Source organism: Jaculus jaculus, chromosome 2 (genome assembly GCF_020740685.1).
Source record: "Jaculus jaculus isolate mJacJac1 chromosome 2, mJacJac1.mat.Y.cur, whole genome shotgun sequence".
Taxonomy (NCBI): domain Eukaryota; kingdom Metazoa; phylum Chordata; class Mammalia; order Rodentia; family Dipodidae; genus Jaculus; species Jaculus jaculus.
In genome coordinates, this window is record NC_059103.1 from 93,388,320 (window position 1) to 93,412,159 (window position 23,840).

Genomic DNA, 23,840 nt, shown 5'->3' on the forward strand with positions numbered 1-23,840 from the left:
TGTGCAGCTGGCTTTACATGGGTACTAGGGATTTGAACCTGGGTCGTTAGGCTTCTCAGGCAAGTGCCTTAACAGCTGAGCCACCTCTCCAGCCAGAAAGCAATGCTTTTAATCTAAAACAGTATTCTAAATCATGGGAGGAATGAAAGTGTACAGTTTGCTTATTAAAGTATTTTCTCAAACTTTTGTCTTCTTATCTTTATGATCATGTTATCATTTCAAAAATGACTTATTATCATTGTGATGTTTTTAATAAGCCCATTTTAACCAGAAAAATGAAAATCTGTAATAGACAAACCAAAATTAACAACAGGAGCAAAACAAACAGCTACAGTAATTCATTTAACCATGAAAACTGTAAGAAAGGAAGAAAGTAACCTCCTCTTCCCCTAAAAAGACAACAATAGAAAACAAGTTGCATGAACTGTAGTCAGATTTGGCCAGTCAAAAATTACCTTGAGCTGGGCATGGTGGCACATGCCTTTAATCCCAGCACTTGGGAAGCAGAGGTAGGAGGATCGCCATGAGTTTGACGCCAGCCTGAGACTCCATAGTTAATTCCAGGTCAGCCTGTGCCAGAGTGAGACCCTACCTCCAAAGACAAAAAAAAATTACCTTGAGCAGGGCATGGTGGTGCAAGCCTTTATTCCCAGCACTTAGGAAGCTGAGGTAGGAGGATTGCCACAAATTCAAGGTCCATCTGAGACAGCATAGTGAATTCCAGGTCAGCCTGGGCTAGAATGAGACCGTATCTCAAAAAAAAAAAAAAAAAAAAAAAAATTACCTTGAATGCAAATGGATTAACTCTCCAAATGGAAAAGTCAGTGCAATCTTATCATGAACATATATATATTTCCCCCTAGAAGATGAGAAAGCAATTCTTTGTTTGTTCTGTTTTGTGGAGTTTTTTTTTTTTTTTTGACTGGTGTTATCTTTCAATTAAATTTTTATTTCTAGTTTTAAAAATTTGTTTTATTGGGCTAGAAAGATGGCTCATCAGTTGAGGCACTTGCCTGCAAAACCTGACAAACCAGCTTCAATTTCCCAGTACCACGTATGTGCAAAGTGGTTCATATGTCTGGAGTTAGTTTGCAGTGGCTAGAGGTCCTGGCATGTTCATTCTCCCCCTCACCACCTCCCTCCCTCCCCCCCTCCCTCTCTCCTTGCAAAAAAATAAAATAAATTTTAAAAATTGTTTTATTAATTTCAGAGAAAGAGAGAGTATGGGTGTACCACGGCCTCTTGCTGCTACAGACAAACTTCAGATGCATGCACCACTTTGTGCCTCGGGCTTTATGTGGATACTGAGGAATTGAACCCAGGTAGGCAGGTTTTGCAAAGCCCCTTTAGCTGATGAGCTATCTCCCCAGCCTTTTTCTTTTTATTCTGTCCCCCATTTTTCCTTTTACCCTCTTCTCTAATTATACCCCTGTTATAGAGATAGTTCAGGTCAGATTGAGTACATCGGGACAGTTTAAGTACTCTAAAAATAATTTGTTCTCTTGTTCTCTTTCCTTCATGTTTTACACCTTTCTTATTTGGTATATAATTTTGTGGACCAGCCCTGTCATGCCCTGTTCTTTCTTCTTGTTCTTATCTCTCTTTTTTCCCTCTTCCCTGGGTCACAGATTTATCAGAGGATCAGGCACCTCTGCCTCACCCTCCCCGGTCTGTGTCAGGTTGTCTGATTGCATTTCTTTTCCTTTTTCCTCTCACCCTACCTTTAGCTGGAGCTGGTTTCTCTCCTTCCTTTTTCATTATTGTTCCCCTTCCCATTTTTCATTTCCTCTTCTATTTTTCTCTATTGATCTAAAATTAATTGCTACTCTTATTCTCTTTTCATTCCTACCATGCTAATACCTTAATATGTGCTGTACTGTCCTTGCTCCTCAGAAATTCCTGGAATTGAAATGGAGATTATTTCTCATTGGCTATGACTTTATTTTCATGACAGGCTTATCCATCAGTTGCAGGTACTTACTCATCTGGGATTTGATTCTCAGAGCACTGCTGGGCATCATTCCAGTGCCTTGAGCACATAGGATGAGGCTTAGCTGCTTAGCACACTGCCATCCAGTCGGGAGGAACTACGCCTCAACACTATCACCACCTAATCCCACTTGGACATTGCAGGTACTTCAAATGAAAGAACACCAGGGACTTAAAAAATCCACCCAGAAGGGGCTGGAGAGATGGCTTAGAGGTTAAGGCATTTGCCTGCAAAACCAAAGGATCACTGTTAGACTCTCCAGGACCCACATAAGCCAGATGCACAATGGGGCTCAAGAATCTGGAATCGGTTTGCAGTGGCTGGAGGCCCTGGCATGCTCAACCTCTCTCTCTCTCTTCTGTCTCTCAAATAAATAAATAAACAACATATAATTTTTTAAAAATCTACCCAAAATCCTAATCCCCCATGCACAAGGCTCAAAGTAAGAACATAAGAAACACGAAAAAACAATGCAACAGGACTCCTCCAAGTAATACCAATTCCATAACAATGGATCCCAATTAAAGTGAAATAGATGCATCTATGAAAGCTATCAAACTCATTTTATGAAGTGTTAGCCTGACACCAAAACCAAATAAGGATATAGTAACAAAAAATATATATATTCATGAATATGGAAGCCATAAAAATCTATACTCTCAGAAAGAGTTTCTTGTTCATTTTTACTTATTTATTTGAGAGTGACAGAGAGAGACAGAGAGAGAGAGAAGCAGATATATAGAGAGACAGAATGGGCATGCCAGGGCTTCCAGCCACTGCAAACGAATTCCAGATGGGTGCGCCCCCTTGTGCATCTGTCTTATGTGGATCCTGGGGAATCAAGCCTCGAGCCAGGGTCCTTAGGCTTCACAGGCAAGTACTTAACAGCTAAGCCATCTCTCTAGCCCCTCAGAAAGAGTTTCTGTGGTCACCATGATAACACATGTTAAACAATCATATCTTATTTTGGCAAATTGATGAATATGGTCACTTCCTTCTGTGAATGTGGCCTCTCAAACCGGACTAGTCAACATACATAGTCATATGTTAAGAAGCCTATTTGAACCCCAAGAGCAGACTGGTGGGACAGTTATCAAGGAATAGACTGACCCATACATGTCAGAGTGTACACACACACACACACACACACACACACACACACACACAATGCATACTTACAGATGCTGGAGCACACCCTTGAAACAACCCTTTGAAATCAAAATTCCTAAGTGTCTAATTTCACAAGTATGCAAATTGCTCGAGTAAAATAAGATTCTGCTGAGGATAAAAGGATTCCAGAATTGGAATCCTTTTCACATATATGCGAAGGAGGATGAAGAGTCCTAAGACAGGAGAATTCATTGAATGATCAGTATGTAAGGCTTTCCCAGGCTAAGAAAACTATTCCATTAGTCCAGGAGAAAGAGAAGCAGCTGCTATTTTGGACATTGGCTCTCAAATGGCACAGATCACATTCAAACAAGTACCAAAGATGCCTGCCCAAAGTAGTCATATTCTAATAGTACATATACAGCATTGACTCCTGTGTAAAGACATGCTTTCAGGGGGCTGGAGAGGTTGCTTAGTGGTTAAGGTGCTGCCTGTGAAGCCTAAGGACCTAGGTTCACTTCCCCAGGACCCTCATAAGCCAGATAAGCACAAGGTGGAGCGGTCTGGAGTTCATTTGTAGTTGTAGTTGTTAGCATGCCCATTCTCTCTCCCTCTTTCTCTCCCTCTTTCTCTCCCTCTTTCTTCCTCTCTCATATAGTAGATAAATACAAATAAATAAAAAGATACACTTTCACTGCATTGACATCAACTTTCATCTTTTCAGTTTTCACAACTGCTTCAATGGTAGTCTGTCTTTCACAAGCCAGGGAGCTTCCTCACTCGTGGTCAGTAGGCACTTGTGATTCTCACATCACATGCTGCACATGCGAAAAGCATTTGTAATCATAGACGCTGCCAATCAGAAAAAAAAAATAGTCTCATAACAGATTCTTATCTATAATTCAGAGATGGGACAGTAGCCAGGTTATTGCCTACCTTCATTTTAGTCTTCAGCGTATAATTTTTTTAAATATTTTGAGTAATCTCAAACAGAAAAGTTGCAAGTGAATTCCAAAGGAAGATTTATCAGCAGGTTCACCAGGTATGAAGATGTCACTACATTGGCTTTATTAATTTTGTGTGTTTTATACAGAGAGAGATTAGGTTGCACACCTCCCACTATATCTTACCTATTTACTTTCTAATATCACGTGCACACCTAAAGCATGAATATTGAGTTTATTTTCTTATACAATTTCCATACTGTAATTAAGTGCAGGAAATTGAACACTGAAGTCATATTTAACCAAGCAGCCTTATCCCACTCTTCTCAATTATCTCAATAGTAGCATGCATACATACTTCCCTCCAGGCTAGGATAACATGTTACACTGAGTTTTTATTTAGCCTTTAATCTAATCTGAAATAGTTCTCCCACCTTTCTTCACCACTAATGACATAGAGACTTTTAAAATCTGCAAGCCAGGCTGGAGAGATGGCTTAGCAGTTAAGGGGCTTGCCTGCAAAGCCAAAGGATCCCGGTTCGATTCTCCAGGCCCCATGTAAGCCAGACGCACAAGGGGGCACATGCATCTGGAGTTTGTTTACAGTGGCTGGAGGCCCAGACGCACCCATTCTTTCTCTCCACTGCTTTCTTTCTCAATTAAATAAATAAATAAATAAAATAAACTACAAGCCACCCAGCCATGATGGAGTATGCCTCTGACTCCACCACTTAGAAATGCAGGCAGAAGTTCAAGGCCATCATCAATTACATAGCAAGTTCGAAACCCTGTATCAAAAAAAAAAAAAAAACTGAAGAATAAAGGCCATGACTTTTAAGAATATTACTTAAGTCTGCCTGCCATATCCTCATGATGAAATCCAGTGTATTGTTTTCCCAGGCAGAACACCATGGAAGTGACACTATGTCACCTCAGGAAGTCACATGCAGGGGTCTGTTACATTTGTTGTCCTTTTATCAGTGATGTTAATTTTGCTTTCCCAATCAAAAGGTTGATCTGCTAGTACATTGGATGATTTCTATTTTTACTTATTTATTCTAAATTTCATTCTCTAATAATGAGCAATCGGTAGGAGGTGTTGAGAGAATCATGCAAGCCTGATTACCCACTCTGCCTCCATCTCCCTGGACTTATCTTCTTCCATCAATGATTTTTGCCCAAACCAACTTTCAGTATGATGATTAAAAAATGATGATGTTTCTGGCATAAAAAGATATATTACAAAAAGATATATCATGGATCTATCATCTATCCATCCATCCATCTACCTAACTGACCTTCCTATACATGCCCATTATCTGTAAGGATGCTCACATTCCTATTTTATTCAGTGAGTTATAATCCATTGCCTTCTCTATCTTTCTGCTCAAATTATCCCAGATTTGGTTTGATCAGAGTCCCTTTAAGCTGGCTTCAAGGGGATTTTGACATTGCTCCATCATTTAATTGAGCACACCCTTACTTACTTTCTGATTCATGTTTTGCCTTCCCTATCCCAGCCTTGGAACCAGCTCTTTCTCCAAGTAACCCTGGAGCCAAACTGGGTGCTGGTGCTACTACCAAGGGTTATTCTCTCTTCTGGCCCTTCTGAAAGTAGACTGGAGAGGGAGAACCAGATCACATAGACAGGTAATAGACAAATTTCCAAATCCAGTCTGATTCCACAAGCTTTTTCTTGCCTTTCCTTATCCAAATTTGTTTCCTCCTCTTCCCCAGAAAAAATCCTAGTTGCACGAATATCAACAAATTGGCTCATTTGCTTAACCCTAAAATGCACAAGAAATAGTTTGATGAGTGTGGTCCCTCTAGCACTCCAAAAATCCAAACCTGCTGAAGATGCTGAGATATATTTGTGGGTTCTTGTTTCCTTAAACTGTAAAGAGTTTAAACAACTATACTCAAAAATTATTTGACGGGCTGGAGAGATAGCTTAGCGGTTAAGCACTTGCCTGTGAAGCCTAAGGACCCCGGTTCGAGGCTTGCTTCTCCCAGGTCCCACGTTAGCCAGATGCACAAGGGGGCACACGCGTCTGGAGTTCGTTTGCAGAGGCTGGAAGCCCTGGCGTGCCCATTCTCTCTCTCTTTCCCTCTATCTGTCTTTCTCTCTGTGTCTGTCGCTCTCAAATAAATAAATAAATAAATTTAAAAAAAAAAATTATTTGAGAAATCTGCTGGTGAGACGGAATAGACATACTCCAGATTTCTCATGCTTAACTAATACCCGTGGACTTCAAATAAAAAGAAGCACAAGACTGAAAGACGGGGAGAAGAGAGAGCAGCCAGGGAACTAAGAGCCGCACTCTGCGGAGCCCCTGAGCTTTCCCTGTTCCTCAGTGCTCCAGACTTGGAGCTGACCCAGCTGGCAGTCCAGAAGTGCCAACACGATACACAGTGACCATATCCTGCTCTCCAGCCACGGGCTAGAGGGCAGCTCAGAAAGCGGTTGGACGATCACCACTCAAGCCATGTGCCACTGAAAAAAAGTGGAGCTCCACCCCACCCTTTGACTGAGAAGACAAGGGGGGGGGGGCGGCATGTGGGACGTTCACCTTGGCCAGCATGCAGTGAGGCGCCCTACCTCCTCCCCAGCTACAACTTCATGTGAATCTTAAATTATCTAATTAAAACATCAAACAAAGCTGCTTGGTAATTCATGCCCATAATAACAGCACTAGAAAAGCTGAGGCAGGAGGATTGTGAGTTCCAGGAAAGCCTAGACTACATAATGAGACCCTATCTCAAAGCACCAAAACTCAAACCAAAGTGACTCATATTCCTTTTCTTCTTTGAAATTTTGAGTTAAAAACAAAGTTGGAGTTCGTTTGTTTCTGTTTAGATGTAGTTTTAGTGCTCTTCCCATGTTTGATGACTCAATTTCGATTTTTGAATATGTAGACATTAATATGTTTCGAAAGGGCTAAAATAATACCAAATGATATATTCAAAGAAATGGTTGTCCGCCGGGCGTGGTGGCACACATCTTTAATCCCAGCACTCGGGAGGCAGCGGTAGGAGGATCACCGTGAGTTCAAGGTCACCCTGAGACTCCATAGTGAATTCCAGGTCAGCCTGGGGCTAGGGCAAAACCCTACTTCAAAAAGCCAAAAAGAAAGAAAGAAAAAAAAAAGGGGGGGGGAGAAGTGGTTGTCTTCTCCTGCTCCTCCCACTCGGCTCGCCGCTCCTCCTAGCTTACCCCACGTAGACAACACACATCCCTTATCAGTAACCAGTTTCTCAGCTTTTCTTTTTGTTTTTGTTTTTGTTTTTCGAGGTAGGGTCTCACTCTAGCCCAGGCTGACCTGGAATTCACTATGGCGTCTCAGGGTGGCCTCGAACTCACAGTGATCCTCCTACCTCTGCCTCCTGAGTGCTGGGATTAAAGGTATGTGCCACCATGCAGGGAGTTTCTCAGCTTTTTGTTATACCCTTACTGTGGGTCCTTTTTTTCAAAAGCAACCAGATACATGCTATTTAGGTTTTGTTATTTCCCATTCTTTCTAAGAACATGTACTTTCTCAATTATGCATAGATTGATAACAGTAGAAAATTTTACACTTTTTTCATTTAACATACTCTGAAAAAAAAATCACTATCAACTTATTAGCATCTTGCTCGATTTTTCCAGTGGTAGAAGATTCCATTGTCTTTTATGTTCCATGCTTTATTTAACTATTCTTCTATCATGGGAATTTAGGTCATGTGTAATTTTTTACAATGACAATTTATTCTGTCCACATATTTTCTTTCATTCAAGAAATAATTTGGGGGCTGGCGGGATGGCTTAGCCATTAAGGCATTTGCCTGCAAAGCCAAAGGACCCAGGTTCAGTTCCCCAGGACCCACATGAGCCAGATGCACAAGGGAGCACATGTGTCTGGAGTTTGTTTGCAGTGGCTGGAGGCCCTGGCTTGCCCATTTTTTCTCTCTCTCTCCTTCTTTCTCTGTTAAATGAATAAATAAATAAAATATTTTTTTAAAAGAAATAATTTTAAGGTGACTTCCTAAAAGACTATGTCCAAGTGAAATCTGGCTAGATATTGTCCAATTCTCTACCATAATGTACCACTATGCATGCCCTCCAGCAGTGTCTAAGAGAGCCTGCATCCCCAGTCTCAACAACAAAGTGTGTTGTCAAAATTTTGAATTTTTGCCAATCTGGTAGGATTTCCAGAAGTGATATCACAGTATAATTTTCTCAGCAGGACATTTTTCTCTTGTAAGTATGGTTCAAAATGCATTGTGATTAAGACACACTTATGAACAGTCCATGCTTTTTTTTCTGCTTTATGATGGAATTTGTCTTTATCCTCCATTTCAAAAGAAATTTATATATTATATTATATTATATATATTATTTTATTATATATTATATTATAATAATATATTATATTATATATATTATTTTATTATATATTATATTATATATATTATTATATTATATATTAGCACTTTATGAAATTTTTGCAATATTTTCTCCCAGCTTATTATCTTTTTGCTGCTATTTTTGATGTTAAGGTTTGTTTTGATGCTGGGGATATGACTCATTTGCTGAGGTGCTTGCTGCACAAAGCATGAAGATCTGAGTTTGGAGCCCCAGTACTCACGTAAGGCTGGCCATGGAGGTCCATGCCTGCAATCCCAACTCTGGGGAGGCAGAGACAGGATTCCAAGAATTTGCTGGCCAGCTAATCTAGCCAAGTCAGAGAGTTACAGATTCAGTGAGAGACTCTGTCTCAAAAAATAACATGGAAAAGACATCTGACATGGACCTCGGGCCTCTATATATAACCACGCATATATGTGCATGCACACACATGTACCCCACACACAAAAGTTCCTTTCAACTTAACTTTTGTAACAACGTTTTATCAAAGCTGGTCATTGTTTCCATTGATTTCCGATGCTGGTATTGCCATGCATTAAATCTTCATATGTTTTAGGCCAATTCCTGTCCTTTCTTATTCTGTTTTTCCCTATCTGTTTATGTGCTCAAAATAAAATCTTTCAATATAGAAGCCAGATTTTGATACCTGGTAGAGTTTATTAACTGTGGCAACAATTACTGTAGCTCTTTGTTTTATAGGCATTTTATTATGATTACATTAAATTAATAAATTAACTTGAAGTAAACTTTTGTCTTAACAAGTAAAGCATTCTAACCAAAATCAAGGATGACCTCCTTATTAACATTTACCTTTACATCTTAAAAACGTTTTAAATACTTCACATTACATTAAATCTTAAGTATTTTAGGATGTTTGCAATTATACTGAATATTTTCTTTCCATTGTATCTTCCACTGGTTATTTTTTGTATATATGATGGTTATTAACTTTGTAGTGATTTTTATGTACTACCACCTTGTTGGTTTCTTTCATTATTAGAATTGTTTCAGGTTAATTTCTTAGATTTTCCAGCATTATTCTCATTTAATCTTCAAATGGAGACAGTTTTACTTCTTTTCATCCCAGTTTTATACTTTTATTTTCTCTTGTCTAGTTGAGTTGGCTAATACTTCGCACACAATGTTAGTAGTGGAAATGCCAGTATTTTTGGTATTTTTGACTCTTCCTAACTTTGATGGGCAGGCTTCTACATTTTCACACTAGATAAATTTTTTTTTTTTTTTTTTGTTGGTTTTTCGAGGTAGGGTCTCACTCTGGCCCAGGCTGACCTGGAATTAACTCTGTAGCCTCAGGGTGGCCTTGAACTCTCAGCAATCCTCCTACCTCTGCCTCCCAAGCGCTGGGATTAAAAGCGTGAGCCACCACGCCTGGCTTAAAAGTTGGCTTTTTATGTGCTTGTCTCTGTGTGTGTTATGTGCACATATGTGTGTATCTATATCAGTCTATGCAAGTATCAATTCTAATCATATCAGGGAAAGGTCACCATTGATTTATTATGCATGAATACCATGATAAAGGAAGAATTTACTCATTCTTATTTTCTAAAGAGTTGTTTTAGCTATTTTTATTTATTTCAGAGAAAGAGTTTAATACAAATGGGTGCACCAGGGCCTCCTGCCACTGCAAACCATCTCCAGATGCACTTTGTGCATCTGGCTTTCACGTGGGCACTGGGAAATTGATCCCAGACCAGCAGTCTTTACAAGCAAGTTTCTTATCCACTGAGCCATCTTCTCAGCCCAGTAAAGGGGTTTTATCAAAAAGTTTTTTTCAGGCTGGAGAGATGGCTTAGAGGTTAAGTGCTTGCCTGTGAAGCCTAAGGATCCTGGTTCGAGGCTCAATTCTCCAGGACCCATGAAAGCCACCCAAGCTTTCAACCACAGCAGGATATCTGGTAGAATTTGATTCTTCTTTCTTTTACATGCAACTTGAAGTACATGGTATGCTCTAACTCCTATGAATGCTAAAGGGTCCGTTCATTTGTTTGTTTGGAAGGATGCATGAAGATACTAGAAATGCAGGTGGCTGCCATTATCCTACAGACCTGCTCTCTTGCTTTTTCAGATATTTTCTCTCCTAGGAGGAATAGTAGAAAGTATGATAAGGATCTCAGCACCAGTGGGTAGCTATAAAATTATTTCTTACTCTAGTATGACTAGTGTCATAATATTAAACACATGGGAAGAACCAGACTATGGGGGCGGGGTGTTGTGAAACACTATCTTCTGGACATGACATGGCCATGGTATTCATAAACTCACAGGAACTGTAGTTACATCATAAGACAAGATTGAGCCTGCCACCATCCTTGGGTAGAAAAGGGGCTCCTGAGACTCCATCCCCTCCTAAGGAACTACTGGCAGTTAGTGGTTACTGGAGGAAGGGGAGTCTTTTTTCTCAGTGTGTGTCCACTGGTAAGCTGCTCATGTTCCAAAAAATAAACTCTACCCATGCTTATGCCAGAAGCTCTAGTTAAACTCAGTGGTCATAAAAAAAAAAAAAAAAGACCTAAAACTAGGAAGGGACTAGATTGGGAAGAAGGGGTTCAGTGGAAGTGGGAGAGGTGATAAGAAAAGGTAATGGGGGTGCATATGATCAAAATACATTACATACTTGCCAGAAAATGAAACATATAAAACAAAACAATACACACTTGGGAAATCCCTTAAGACAACTAACACTTTATGAATGCAATTTTAGGTTCGTTGAGCCGGCAGTGAACCTTGTTTGTGCTGTGCCCTGCCAGCTCAGAGGACTGGGAAGGCTGATGTAGTCTAAGCCTGACTGCTCCCTTCATCTTCTAATGAAGCTTGTTTCAGGCTCCTTAACATGTTTTGGGCCTTTCACAAAGCATTCTTGTATGAAAGTTGCTAATGGGACTTCCTATTGAAAGAGATTAAAACCTGGAACATCCCACCATCTTCCTTATTCTTTTGAGTAAAAAGAATTATATTTCCACTTTATCTTTTTTTCCAATTTCAATTCATCTGAGATCTTACCCTTAACACTTTTTTGTGAGAGAGAAAGGGGGAGAAAGAGAGAGAGAATTTGCATGACAGGGCCTCTAGCCACTGCAACCAAACTCCAGACACATGTGGACCTTGTATGCATGCATCGCCTTGTGTGTCTGGTTTACATGCGTTCTGGGTGGTAGAACCTGAGTCTTTAGGATTCTCAGGCAAGGCACCTTAACTGCTAAGCCATTTCTCCAGCCCTATTTTACAATCTTTGTTTACTATCCTTTATACCTTGCATACGTATCATTTGAAATTTGGCATTATAGGGACTTCTGGTTAAGATGGCAGTGTAGGTACCACACCAAAGCAGCTTAGGGGAGAAAAAGAAAGCCCAGCAAAATACACACTTTTACTAAAAAGCAAGGTGTATAGGCAATTGAAATGGCAGCAGAGAAGTAGAAGAGATCCAGAGCATCCAGAGCCCGCACAGGCCGGCAAAAGCAGCCCGGCAGGTCTTCCAACCACAGCAGTGGTGGCAGCACACCAGAAAGCCACCAAGCTCGGCTTGAGCGGCAGGAAAAGCCAGGTGAGGGGAGCTTCCACTCACACCAGAGCTCTCCGCAAACTCTAGAAACATGAAGGGAGAGCAGCAGTGAACAACAGAGGAGCAGATCACAAGGTAGAAAAACACTTGGAACAGAGAGAGAACTAGGGCAACATCAGCAGCCTCCCCTCCCCCACCACCTGTGCCCAGCTCCAGAGAACAGAGCAGTGGTCCCGGGCGGACCATGCCAACTTGAGCCAACAGCGGGACCCAAGCAGGAGCAGAGTCTGGCAGCAACATCAGCGGCTTCTGCACTGGCAACAGCGGCCCCAGCAGCGGCGGATCCAGCAGTGGCAGCTTCAGCAGCAAGTTCAGCAGTGAGCGTACTGATCTGCAGGGCCACAGTTGCCAGTGCCCATTTTCTCTTCACTATTACATAATTATTTATTTGCAAATTCTGAGTGTTCAAAGATTCTTTCACGGCCTGTGGGACAACAACCCGCAATCCCAGCACTAAGGAGGCTAGAGCTGAAGGATCATGAGTTCAAAACCAGCCTGGGCTACCTAGTGTAATTCTACCTCCAAAAACAAACCCCAAAAATAAATAACAAGAAAATCTTTTTGTGATTACTTGTTCAGAAATGAAGATACTTTGTGATGGTCCCAACTTTTATAATTGTCTGCAAAAAATATTAGTATATTTCTCATCCATAAGAAACCATTTTTGTGTTTAAATCTGAAATTTATAACTTATTGTGAATAAATACACATAAATGAAATTAGGTAGACTGTTTCTTATTTAAAATTTATTTTTGCATTGACGATACTCTGTTTTTGAGATCAAAGTCCATAAGCAAAATTACTTTCTTCTTGGGCTGGTGAGATGGCTTACTGGTTAAGGCACTTGCCTGTGAAGCCTAAAGACCCAGGTTTGTTTGCAGGGGCTAGAGATCCTGGCACACCCATTTTTTTTCTCTCTCTTTCTCTCTCTCTTCCTCTCACTCTCTCAAATAAATAAAATAAAATATTTTTTAAATATTCTTTTATTTTAAACTTTTTGTAAATGTTTTCCAAAGTCCAGGACACTTTCCTGACTGCATTAAGGGCACTCTATTTTGAAAACCTTAAGAATACAAATATTTCAATATTGTTCATGTGTGGTGGTTTGAATAGAATAGATGGCCCCAATATATTCAGTTGTTTGTTTGTAGCTTGCATCTGCTGGCTACCTGGCTGGAGGCAATGTCACTGGGTGGATCTTAAGTTGTGGTGATGGGTTTCAGATTTCAATCTAAAGATATGCAAAGTGTGTCTAGCTGGAGTTCCTGAAGTGTACTGTGGCTTTTGGCTTTTAGGCTTGTGCTTCTCTCTCTCTGCCTGGTCCGGTGAAGGCAAGCCAGCTTCTTCTGCCATTATGGAACTTCTCCTGGATCTGTAAGCTTCAATAAATCCCTTCCTCCATAACTGTGCCTGTTCATCTCAGTGAACCTGAAGCTGTCTGTTACATCATGTCATAGCACATTGTTACAATGTCAAATACATTTCTCCTGAAAGTAAAACATTATTATCATTTTAAATTGCCACATATAATGGCTACATATCATCAGCTAGGCTTACTCTCCACAATGTTCCCACTGAAAAATATTCATTATATGTAGTCTGTGATGCTCACTGTAATGTCAGCCTTTCTTTCCCCACTTGAGAAAGCATGCTTTTAAGAACTTAAGGGAGTGTGGTGGCTCACGCCTTTAATCTCAGCATTTGGGAGACAGAGGTAGAAGGATCACTTGGACCAGAGAGAAACCTAACTTGGGGGAAAAAAAAAACAAACAAACATAAGGATAGTGACATCACTTGGATAAGCTTGGCAGCACACTCAAAGTGAGTATATTTAGAACATAGATAGCTCAGGATGAACTCATTAACAAGCCAACAAGCCTGAGATTTTACCTGTCCCATCTCTCCAGGGCTGAAGTTACAGGTACACACCATCATGTCCATATTTGTTGGGAACACTGAGGATAGAGCTCAGATCATCATTCTTTTGAGGCAAACACTCTATCAGGAACTCAGTAATATACCTTGACAAGATATCCCAGGTCTCCTGTCTTGACAAGTAACTGCCTTTGTGTGATTTGGGCACCTCCCAATGTTTACCATTTGGCTCAGACTTCTGTCGCATTCTCCCCCACCCATAGAAATTCAAATGTGGTGATTTAAGCACATCAGTATTTATTTGAGTTTTTAAAATATATGACAACAACATCCATAGTACAGTATGGAAATACAAATTTTATAACCTTTTAAAATAAATTGATCTAACATACACTAAAGCTAAGCAACATGATCAGTGAAAAGTATTTTTAATCCTAACAACAAATACTGAACCAAAAGTGGTTAGTTCGTTAGACAATGCACACGGTGATGAAAGCACCAAGGATACATGGGGCGGGGGGAGAAATGGGGGCAAAAAGAGAAAAGAAGGCTGGAGAAATGGCTGAGCAGCTAACATGCTTGCCTGTAAAGTCAAAGGACCCAGGTTCATATCCCCAGGCCCCACATAAAACCAAATGCACAAGAGTAATGCATGCACCTGGAGTGTGTTTGCAGTGGCTTAGAGGCCCTGGCATGCCTGTTCTCTTTATCTGATTCTCTTTCTCTCAAATAAATAAATAAATATTAAAAGTAAAAAAAGAGAGAGAAAAGAAGGGGAAGCAGAAATGAGAGGGAGGGGGGAGAAGAAAATGAGAGGAAAAGGGAAAGGAAATGGGAAACTGAAATCCGGGGAAATTTGGGTATATGAGCAAGCTATCTCTCTGTAGTATTCTTTTAACATGGAGACTGTCTAAACTAAAATTATTTTTCTTTTTAACTTAGAGACATGTAGAAGAAACTGAGAGACCAGAAAGAAATAACACGTAACTAATTAAACAATGACACTGCCATTGTAGGACAAACCATTGTGAACAAAGGAGGATCCCGGGCTCGGTTCAGATAAGGAACTAACTGATTAAAGTGCCGACCTTTGCTTCTGAAACTCATGCTCGCTTGCTCAACAGGACATTCCAGAAATACTTAGCTCTGGGGGCCTCCGGCCCCTTGCAAAAGATAGGATCTGCAAGCAGTCTGCTGACCAGAGATGAGTAACTAGAAATGTTCGCGCGCGCGCCTTCTTGGAACCAATCATTTTAAAAGATGCTATGTGATGTAACCCTTTTGCCCCCTTCCCACTCTTTTTCCTTTATAAACCCCTACTTTTAGAAGGTCGGGGCTCTCTCCCACTCCCGCTGCGTCGGTCTGTGTGGATTGAGTCCCTGCTTAAGCTTGACATTAAAAGAAACCTGTTGCTTTTACATTCGAGTGTCTTGGCTTCTGTGGCGGTCCTCTAGGTGACTCCTGGGTGACCGGGGGTCCTGGCTCCTGGTCAGGGGTCATGGCACAACATCTTGGGGGCTCGCCCGGGATCCCTAGAGACCCCCAACGAACCCAAGACCCCGAAGGTTTCTTCTCTGACCGGCCGGGTGAGTAACTGAGCGCTCCTTTTCCTTTTCTTTTTCTTCCCTTTTACTTTCAGTTTGCTGGCAAGCCGCATTCATGGCATTTGTAGTCCTGTAATTTTGGACAGGTCTTATGTCCCTGGTGGACGCACCGTAAGGGCAGACCTGGAGGAGGCTTGAGACGTCTTGCCCCCTCATTTGAGTAGGAACCCTGTCCTGGAGGACAGAGCCAACCTACTGAGGAGACCAGCTCCCATTTGTACCGTGTTTGGTATTGTTGAGCCGTCCCTTAAGGACACAGACTCGTTTGGCCATCACGGATTTGGGGAGACCAGCTCCCATTTGTATCGTGTTTGGTATTGTTGAGCTGTCCCTTAAGGACACAGACTCGTTTGGCCATCACGGATTTGGGGAGACCAGCTCCCATTTGTATCGTGTTTGGTATTGTTGAGCTGTCTCTTAAGGACACAGACTCGTTTGGCCATCACGGATTTGAATTTAGCTCTGAAGTGCGCATAACTCTCTATTGGGCCCTCTGTGTTTGTGTTGTACTTGTATGTCTGTGTGTTACGTTCACCCTGATCCTACGGACGCTTTTTCCTGGACGTTTATAACATGGGACAGACACCTTCTTCTCCTCTAGGACTCTGTCAGGCACACTGGAAGGATGTCAAAAGTGTCGCCTGAGAGAACGGAATAGCTGTTAAAAAAGGCAAATGGATCACACTCTGTACCTCTGAGTGGCCCACCTTTAATGTAGGATGGCCACCAGAGGGAACTTTTCACCTGAATACCATATTAGAAGTTGAAAAAATTGTTTTTCATCCTAGGAGTGGACACCCTGACCAAATTCCTTATATTGCGACCTGGAGAAATTTGATAGAAAAACCTCTTCCTTGGATAAAGCCCTTCCTTCCTCCCCTTCCCCTTTCTTCACAGGTGCTGGCCGCCTCCCCTAAAAGAGATACCAAACCCACTGCAGAGGTGACGGCCCCCATCCTCACAGGAGGAAACGAGGAAATCAACATCTTCCCTCCCCCCTATGTACCTCCTCCCAACCCTAATCCTCCCCAACCTCCATTAGAGGCCCCAGCCCCAGCCAGCCTGCCTCCAAATCCACAGGGACCAGCTCAGGCTACACGGAGCCGGAGGGCAGCTACCCCACAAGTCCCTGACCAGACAGTGGCTCTACCGCTCCGCCCTGCTGGACCCATTGATGCGGATGGGAATCAGCCCTTTCACTATTGGCCTTTTGCCACCAGTGACCTGTACAACTGGCGTTCTCAGAATGCTCCCTTCTCTGAGAATCCTAGGGGACTGACTAATCTGTTAGAAACTGTGCTCTTCACCCACCAGCCCACCTGGGATGATTGTCAGCAGCTCCTACAGGTTTTGTTCACCACTGAGGAGCGAGGCAGGATCACTGAAAGTGCCCGCAAACTCGTTCCAGGGCCTACAAGAGATCCCACCACCGACCCTGCCATAATAAATGGCAGTTTCCCGACTACCCGCCCCACCTGGGACTACAATACGGCAGAAGGTATGGAGCAACTGACAGTCTACTGCCAGGATCTGATGGCAGGTCTCAGGGGGGCTGCTCGCCGCCCCGCAAATCTGGCTAAGGTAACCTCCCTCTATTTTTTTAGAATGCTTGATGGAGGCTTCCCGGAGATATACTCCTTTTGGCCTTACTTCTCCGGGTCAACAGGCAGCGATAACAATGACATAGATAAGGCAGTCCGCTCCAGACATTAAAAAGAAATTACAACATCTGGAGGGTTTACAAGATCTAGCTTTGACAGACATAATTAAGGAAGCTAAAATGGTTTATCATAAGAGAGAAAAAAAAAAAAAAGGAAGCAAAAGAGAGAAAAAATAAAGAGGAAAAGGAGACAAGAAAGGAACTTAAATAGGATATTGGCTACAGTGATAAAAAAAAAAATTTTCAGGCTGAAGTATGTTGGGATAGTTTGCTTGAGCTTTATCAAATTTAAGTCATGGGTAAAACATAAAATTGTTTTATGTTAATAATAAATTTCTGTGGTGCATGAAATCAATAGTTATCAAGTTTAAGTCAAAATCATTGGTTGTCAAATAATGTTTTTTTTCTTTCAAAAAGATTTATCAAGGGTTATATTAATATTTAGCTAGCTGTTTGGGCTCAGAAAAGACCAGATTCTACTCTGTTATATGTAAAGTAACTGTCTCAATTTTGGCATCTTAAGTCCAGTGCTTATAACAAAATTAACCCTTAAGACATATTCCCTACTTTAGGGCACAGCCTCATGCTCAAACAATGGTCCTCATATGAAAAAAAAAAAAAAAAAAAATCAAGCTCCATGGTTCTGTTTCCAATGTTCTCTGGGTAATTTGTACCCACACAGGTATCTGAACTAATCAAAGATGTTTTCACACAGGTGCTAAGACCTTATACTGTCTTACTTGTTTTCTAGGTTAAATAAGTTAAGTTTGTAAATCAACTGGTACTGTTTTCAAGACTGTTAACAGGTTCTGCCTATACTTATAAATGTTGGATATTTAAAATGGGAGATGTGCCTACTTTCTATACCTCAGATATATATATGACTTATGCTACCACAGTACAACAAAAATTTTAAAGATAGGACAAAATGATTTTAGAAGCCCTGTGCCATTCTTTAGTTAAGTCTATTTCAGTAATTAAATGTGCTCTATATGTATGTACATCCAAGCTGGTGTAACTTCCTTTCTAAGTGTGTTAATCACCTATGTAGAAGCCAAAGCCAATTGGAATCATCGGAGTAAAAAGTGTCAATATTTTGGCCTATGCTCCCATGTCATGAGGCCACTGGAGATGATGGGACACTTCTACACTGGCCCCCTGGTAAGTCACCTGTCTTCCTGAGCAGGGAGGATATGGAGACCCAAACAAAAGTGGTGTACAATGTAAAACAGGAGAGTCATAATTGAGGAGCAATCAGTCCTCCTGACTTCCCAAAGAAGGGAAAACTACTTGGCCAGCATGGCGCTGACTCATCCTAACAGGCAAAAGACACCAGTAAGCTATGGGGCTACTCCTGTGTCCCTAAAGTCTCTTTGGAGAGCCATTAATGACCTCCAAAATTAATCCTTAATTAACTTTTGGCTATCTACAAGGTCTTAAACACTCAGAGAGAAATGTATAACCAAAGATAAAAAATAGCTCTTTATTATTAAGATTAAATGTTATGTATATGTTTCTGATAACTCTGCTAGCATCTCATCTGTTTTACAAGCCATGTTAAATACTACTGTGCCATTTAATGAACAGTTCTGAAAGAAAATCTCAGCCAGCTCATCCTCAGATGGTCCTGAGATGATTCAAGCCTGTCTACCTGGATTCCCTCGACCTACAAAAAGACCAGTTTGCTGTGTGTTCACTTCTCAGTAACTCCTTACTTTTATTCTTTCTTTCCAAAGTTATCTTTCAAGATTATCTTCCTACACTCTGGGGTACATTAAAATAGTTCCCCTCTCTAGGAGAGATTCTCTAACTGCAACAAGTCTCCACTTCATGTCCCGTTCAGCAGGAAGTAGTAAATGATCTGATGTCTTCGACCCAGTCCCCTAAAGCAGTTAGAGTGTCTTCTCATGAGAGGGAGAAATAAAAGGGAAACAGACTGTCTATACCATACGTTCCTGTTGTCATAGATAAAGTTTACTTAAAATAAGTTTATTTAAAGTTCCTCAAATAAAATTATAGAGCTTGGTTGAAATGCCATACAGATTAAAAGTTCTAGGACCTCCCTTTTATGAGGGAATTGCCATCTCCTGTGTCTACTAACAGTGCAGAGGGATTATTCTGACACTCTGCCCCAGAGGGGGGTATTACTCTTGCATCCATTTCCGGCCTCGGACTGTGTCTATTAGGCCCTGATATGCTCCCTCCTCTGACTCTTGAACTGGTATGCAACCAAACTGCTATTATCAATGACTCCTTTATATATACTAAAGCCCCTAGTAACTCCTATCTTGCTTGTTCCATGGGGCTGACTCCCTTTATTGTCAACAAGGACTTTTTACAGACTAAGGACTATTGTGTTGTAGTTATAGTTTTGCCACGATTTTTCATTCATGATTCTAAAAGTTTTACATCTACTATAGATCAAGGCATTGCCATTAAACCAAATAGAGAGCCTTTAACTGCCCTCACCCTGACTGTGCTCCTGGGACTTGGTATTGCGGGAGCGGGAACAGGCATTGCCTTGCTGGTAACCTCCCAACAGCATTTTTCACAACTCAGTGCCTTAGTGGACAGAGATCTTAACCTCATACATGAGGAGATACAAGATCTCAAAGATTCTTTGTCCTCGCTCTCTGAGGTTGTACTTCAAAACCGGAGAGGGCTAGATTTGGTGTTCTTAAAGGAAGGGGTTTAGATTTACTCCTTCTACAACAAGGGGGACTATGTCAAGCTTTAGGAGAAGAATGTTGCTTCTATGTTGATCATTCTGGAGTAATTAAAAAATCAATGACGAAAATAAGGGAAAGATTAGAGAAGCGGCAACGTGAACGCATACTTCAAGAAGGATGGTTTGAATCATGGTTCAATCGCTCCCCCTGGTTCACTACCTTGATATCCACCCTCCTAGGACCCCTACTCATCCTACTTCTATTGCTTACTTTTGGCCCCTGTATTTTAAATAAGCTGGTACAGTTTATAAAACAACGGCTAGGCACCATCCAATTGATGGTACAAAGAAATTACTCCTACCAACCAGTGACAACCAACATAGATACAGGAAATATTTAAACACTAAAATAGGGACCCTAGATAGGCTCCCCAAGACACATAGAGAGGGGGAAATGAGAGACCAGAAAGAAATAACACGTAACTAATTAAACAATGACACTGCCATTGTAGGACAAACCATTGTGAACAAAGGAGGATCCCGGGCTCGGTTCAGATAAGGAACTAACTGATTAAAGTGCCGACCTTTGCTTCTGAAACTCATGCTCGCTTGCTCAACAGGACATTCCAGAAATACTTAGCTCTGGGGGCCTCCGGCCCCTTGCAAAAGATAGGATCTGCAAGCAGTCTGCTGACCAGAGATGAGTAACTAGAAATGTTCGCGCGCGCGCCTTCTTGGAACCAATCATTTTAAAAGATGCTATGTGATGTAACCCTTTTGCCCCCTTCCCACTCTTTTTCCTTTATAAACCCCTACTTTTAGAAGGTCGGGGCTCTCTCCCACTCCCGCTGCGTCGGTCTGTGTGGATTGAGTCCCTGCTTAAGCTTGACATTAAAAGAAACCTGTTGCTTTTACATTCGAGTGTCTTGGCTTCTGTGGCGGTCCTCTAGGTGACTCCTGGGTGACCGGGGGTCCTGGCTCCTGGTCAGGGGTCATGGCACAACAGAAACAATTGTTATTCTCCAGCTACTAGTGTTATAATTTCTAGAGTGTGAGATGTTAAGTCAACATGTGTCTTACAAAAAATGTATTTTGTCTCAACTTGCTTCTGGTAATACTTTAGCACCTCTGACGTGATTGTAGAAATCATTCCATTCTTCGAAATCTTCAGTATAAAGCAAATATAAACATATTTTTCAGTATATAAACAGCATAATGGCTGTTATAGTGTTTCAGAATATTGACAGGATTTCCAGCTGTCCCAGGCTACCCTTTAGGGAACCCAAAAAAGAGGTGGTTGAGGCTACAGATGGAACAAAATAGAGAGTCCCCAGAACTTGTTCTCTCCATTTCCATACTCTTCTGGAGAAGTCAGATGAGAGGTCCCACTCAGCCAAGCTGAGTCCTGGAGGAGAGTACACTGTGATGGCAAGATAAGAATCAATGGCATTCTTAAAAAACTGGTAAGAACTGAACCTCTGGGCAGAGAATGTGTAGCCGGTGTCCAGCAGAGCAGTTAGGATAGATAAAGAGAGTGAGATACAATGTAGGTCTAGGCCAGCCTCACCTGTGGGGTAGATAGGGGAACCAGCAGAGAACAGCCAGGTCTTGCCTCTTAGCAGTAGACACACAGTGAAAGCATACCCAGCAAGCTTGAAGGTTGCCACTCAGTGAGTCATCCAAATGACCTTGTGGTAGATGTGCTCAGCTGCCTCAGCACTAATTGACCCCGGCATGGATAACTCTAACTGGATGTGGAATATCAGCCCACCTGGAACAGTAAAGGAAGAGGGAATGCTGGAGATACTTAGAGAAGTGCTTACATGAGGATATGAAAGGACTTGCATGGACACAGTGGTAGCAGGTTCAGAGGTGCTTGATTGCAGAGCAAGGTTGAGTCAGAACAAGACAGGAAGACATGGAGGACTCAGCACTATGTAGATAGCTCTGGAGACACCGCATACATTGGAAAGATATGAGTGGACACAAGAGCCTATTCTTGAAAGTGGTCTGAAAAAGCCAACCACTCAGAGCCTTTGCATCCTAGGCCATCAAGCATGGCTAAGGCTCCAAGTGTTTCCAGGAGGTACAGACCATGGAAATGGGGGACATGGTTCAAGAGGCTGCTGGAAAAATACACCAGTAAAGATCTTGCAAAGTAGAGATGCAGCCAAGGTTGGTGGAACAGGCTGTGAGTCCAGCCCAGGCACATCAAAACAATGATAATGGGCTAGAGAGATGGCTTAGTGGTTAAGGCGCTTGCCTGCAAATCCCAAGGACCCATGTTCAACTCTCCAGATGCCACATAAGCGAGACACACAAAGGTGAGGCAAGTGCAAGAGTGCACATGCCCACTAGGTGGCAGAAGCATCTGGCATTCTATTGCAATGGTTGAGGCCCTGGCGTGCCAATTCTCTCTCTCTCTCTCTCTCTCTCTCTCAAAATAAAATAACATAAAATGAACAAGCTAATAAGGAAAGGGTCTCCCAAGAGGTGAAGGAGTCAGTGTGAGGACATAAACTTGTCACCATGGACATAACAGAGCAAGGCGCCCTCATAACATGGCTAAGTGGTATCTGTTATGCAGTCATCAACACTCTCCTGCATGAAATAAATTCTTACACACAGAGTAGCTGAGCTGGGGTCAAGGGCTTATGTGAGTATTACAAAAGTCCTTGTTTGGGGCTCTCCCATGGTCCCCTGTCCTCTGGACAGGGGCCAGCTATGTGATTTCACTGCATCTTGCCTACATGTTTCAATTGCTGTCTTCCTTTCTCTATTGTAGGCAGCCATCTGCAGCCCTTGATGTAGGGAAGCTTATATGCTGGGAATGTTATTCAACAAGCCATGAGTAGCCCCAGCAGCAGTCTGTAGGAGCAATTTCTGTCTGTATTCTCTAGGCCCCGGGCCCTGTCAGGTGGTGCTTCCTGGGCAAGCTTCACAACTCACAGAGATAATTAACTAGCTGTTCTGTTCTATTTCTTGACCCACTGATTGTGAACGGGGTATGGATAGAACAGCCCAGCAGCATCTCTCTGCCTGGTCCCTCAGCTTCAGGTCTCTGACTTTTTGACTTTGAATTGTCACCCAGACCAAGGAACAAGGAACAGGTTTCTGGAGTACGTGGTTTGTCTTCTCTTTCATCTGAGGCCCATGTGGACACGGCACCCGCTTGCTTACCGTGGGCCAGGTGATGACTGGCAATGCCTGTGGCCTGACTGCCCAGCAAACTCCGATCATTATCCCTCTGTCAGGTAGAATGACTTAAGCAGGCATCCCAGGGGCTGACACACCTCTTAAAAGACCATGCTGCCTCACTGGTCCCCCAGGGGCTGGGAGTGCGGGAGGTGACTTTGCTGGTAGTGTTAAACCAGTGGCCTGTGGGGTGCGCTCCTCTAACTTTCCCACTGGTAGACAGCAACTGCAGCTGAGCTATGTAAATCGGCTTCATCTGAGACTTCTAGAGCTCGGTGGCATTATGGTGCCAGATGCTTCTCAGTAAGTGCCTCTCCTGAACATCTGCAGCTGGAGACATATGGTAGCCAGTGTGTCTTCCTCACCTTCCTCCTCCTCGCAGAGAGGCAGGATCATGAATAATTTTGGCGGGTTTTGCCTGGTGGCAACCTCTACAAACAGTGGCACGTGCTTTTTAGAAGGCAGAAGTGGACAGGAAGCAAAATGGAGCCCCACAGGCCCAGTGGGGAGCATTGCACAGGGCAGTGCCCAGGTATGTGACCAAATCCAGCCACCAGCCTCTCTCTCTCTCAGTTCTCCCATAAAAGTACTGTCATTCTCACTTATGTCCTCAAATCCCAACCTGCTCAGCACTTCTTAAGTCTAAGATTAGCCACTTCCTGCAAGGTAACTTCTTTCCTTCACATCAGTCATCAGAGATGAGTCTTGGGAACAGAACAGTCTGAGGCTCGCATGGTTCATTCTGGCTGCTCTTTGAAGATGGATAGTGACCACAGACTGGTGGCATGGCCAGGTTCTGTCATGGG